This window comes from Aptenodytes forsteri, unplaced genomic scaffold (genome assembly GCF_000699145.1).
Source record: "Aptenodytes forsteri isolate BGI_AS27 unplaced genomic scaffold, ASM69914v1 Scaffold182, whole genome shotgun sequence".
In the NCBI taxonomy this organism is placed as follows: Eukaryota; Metazoa; Chordata; class Aves; order Sphenisciformes; family Spheniscidae; genus Aptenodytes; species Aptenodytes forsteri.
The window spans coordinates 1,701,945-1,705,534 of record NW_008795932.1 but is presented as its reverse complement, the minus strand read 5'-3'; positions in this window follow the sequence as shown (position 1 = coordinate 1,705,534).

The following is a 3,590-nucleotide window of genomic DNA, read 5'->3' as shown; positions in this document are numbered from 1 at the left end:
AGAGTTACAGGGCCCTCCCTGCACGCCCTGCCGCATGAACTGCCGCGCCGTGCCCTGGGCGCTAGCGCTCCCCAGGGGTTTCTTTTATAGCTGTGGGGGCTTGACCGCCGTTGCTCCTGGCCCCGCCCAGGTCTCCTCAGCCGCTGTGGCGCGAGCTGCGGGCTCCTGGCAGGTCTCTCCGCTCCCCCGAGGTTCCCCCGGTTCGGGAAACCCCTCTGTGCACCGTGCTAGGGCGCTCCGCTGCCGATCGTGCCGGCACTGGCCTACACCTTTAACTGGTGTAAATCGATTTAACATGAATTCAAAGACTGTACAGATTGAACTGCATTTTTCAAATAGAGCAGCTCTGTGGACTGTACTAGGAAGCTGCACAACCCTTTCGGGAGGGAAGATGGTTATGTTCAAACTTGGCCAAATTCAGGATGGAGGGGACAGAGTGACAATGTTAAATATAGAAAATAACTGGTTTTCTCTCACAGAATTTTACCAGGAATGTAACTAGGAGCATCTCTCACAGAGAAGTGATTGCTAATTTATTTCTACAATATTGATGTGAGTACTAACTGGGTGGCAAATGCTGACATTGTATTTTGTTGTGATACCGGTAATGCCAAAATACCTTAAAGATTTGGTCTCATGTAAACACAGCCAATGCTCAGCATTATTCATGAATCTACCCTATAGCATTGGTAGGAGAGGGTTTTAGAAACATTTTTTGACATAGTTCATCTCAGCGGTTTATTGTTTCACTTCTTCCCTACGAGGCAAAAAGGTGATGACAATCTATGACTTGCATCAGTTAAGATAGTTACTACTAAACGTACATTGGAGTATCTAATGTTTTACCATCTCTAGAAGGTGATTTAGATTGTGCCTCTGTAAATGCTGTGATCTAGCACTTTCTCCTTGCCATTAAGCTACTCAGTCTCCTGAGATCCTTCAGGATGAGCGCATGTAATGTTCTGAATAATTCCAAGTGGTAGAGCAACTCTGAAGAGAAGTTGCCTATAGGTATCTATCAAAAATGGAAATGGAAGATTAGACATTGTATTGTCTGCCTAAAAGCTTGGCTTCCATTAATTTATTTTTGCTTTTGAAAATCTTCAGCGCTCCAGCTAGTCTAATGGAGGAACTTCTACACTGAGAGTCTCCCCTGAGACTTCCAAATGTTTAGGTATCTTAAAGTGACCATTGCCAGTTCAGTCATTTTCTGTTTGCATTTCTGCATTAACATTTAATTTACCAACTGCTCAGATTTATCTCATATTTTGAATATGATGCAACCTTCTTATCCCTACCAAATAACACTTCATCAGATCCCCTCAGAATAGCTTTTTTTGCCTTGTGCAAGAAAATGCTTCTGCTTCCTCATGAACTTGTCTGGTTTTAGTTTATAAATGCTGGTTTTGTATTGCTGTACTTAAAATTTAAAGAACACAGAAGTTAATTTCTTTTGTTATAGTATGCAGCTTGTGCTAGACACCTCTTTCTTTTAATATAGCCTTACATTTATTATTGTCTGTGCCAACGAATTATCCACATACTGTGTTTATGCTTTGCTAGACTGACTTCAGCTCCTTCCCTTGTTTGCTGACACAGGCAGATTTTTCCCTAGTCCAGCACTTATCCACTGTTCTTTACACAATAATGGTGAATTTCATTATTTTTTGTGATTACAGATCATAAATATTTCAATCTCTAATTAGTCAGTCTATTAACTTCTTAAATGTGTATGAATTTGTTTTAAAATGTCACTCAGCAACATAGTGGCCAATCTTTTTAGCCATGCTCTGTTTTTATGTAAAGAAAATGTATTCTTCAGGAGGTTTTTTGGCTTTGCCAAGCAATTTACAGTCTTCAAATTCTCTCTAGAATAAATGGAAGATCTTCAGTGGAGCTAGAAATGCTTCATGCTCTTTCTATAATAGAATCATAGAATATCTCAAGTTGGAAGGGACCCATAAGGATCATCAAGTTCAACTCCCTGCTCCTCACAGGACTAACTAAAACTAAACCATATGACTGATGTAACCCCGTTTACTATGCTTGCTCTTTTTCCAATAGTACTCTAACTTCTCTCTGTAACTTTTGGGAATTCAGCAGACACTTTCTCCAGATTCTCTTCCATGGGGAACTCTGATTATATCATGTTTATCATTATTTTTCTTCTCATTTCATACAATGAAGATCTGATACAGAGAAGTACTTTTCAATGATTCAACATTCTTTTCTGCTTTCAGGTAGCTCACTAGTACATGTGAATAAGTTCTCCCCATTTGAGTGGACTATTTATTGGAGCAGCAAGTTTTACTTCTGCCATTGCTGTATTTCCACTCAGTACAGGACAGCAGAAGTAAAATCAGTAAATTAGGGAGTCAAATTAGTATACTTCTTCAGTCAGGTTCTGCTTCAGATTCAGCCCATGAATAAATTTGTTCAGTGTAGTTCAGGTTCAGCGCACTAAGAGTTCATACCAGTAATCTGGAATTTATGCGCACTGCCTTACATAACGAATTAAAAGGGTGATGCTCTAGGGTGAGACTGCAGCTAGGAAGAGGCTTTAACACCGTCTTCCTGTTCTTCTGCTGGAGCTTGCCCAGTACCTACACTGCTAACAGAGTGCCAAAGTTTCTCTCCAATTCCCTAAATATGAAACAGAGATTGAGAAGCTTAGAGAAGCCATGGCACTGCACTGAGAGTACAAATTGCAGTGGGGAAGTGAGAGAGAGAGGTCAGGGGAAAGAATCTAATCTTGCCTTTTTGACCTGGGAAATTTGTGCATGTGCATACACCACCCAGACACACGTATTTACACAATGAAGTAAAAAAAAGAGATTGCTGTGGGGAACGCACAGGTGTCAGTAACAAGAAACAAATCTTCACTGCGGGACAAGAATAGCATCTCTGGTCACTCCTTTATTAGACCCAATTTAGTCAGAGAGCTCAAAAGTCACGAAAGTACCTGCACTGTGCAGTTTCTTACTCAGGTCTGCAAAGCACAGCAAAAAGAAGGACTCCTGTAGCACATACTGGTGAGTCAAGTGAGAGTAGAAAAGGAGAGACCGAGATGTGATGCTGCTCTGCAGTTTGTAATTAGTACAAACAGTCCCTATACTGAACAGGTCATATTAATTTTTAGGCAAACTGTTGTTTTGAATTTACCAGAGGAGAGATTTATTTCTCCTGTGTTCCCAGTCAGGTTTGACAAAGAATTCTTAATAACACCACCAGTTCAGTTCTGATTCAAGAGAAATAATTCTAGTATGAACTGCTCTATGGATTTGTTTGTTTTTAATTAGGAATAGGTTCGATTCCATTACTGGTGCGACATAAATTTTGCAATTTCAAAATATACTAAAAAAAGTTTAATCATTAAATGCCAGTAATATTGCACTATCATGGTATTCTCAGAGTGTGTGCACACCCACCTTATGCTATACAGCTACATCATGTTTCTGTCTCCTTGTTGTGGTTTAACCTTAGTCGGCAACTAAGCACCACGCAGCCGCTCGCTCACTCCCCCTGTGGTGGGATGGGGGAGAGAATCGGAAGGGTAAAAGTGAGAAAACTCGTGGGTTGAGATAAAGACG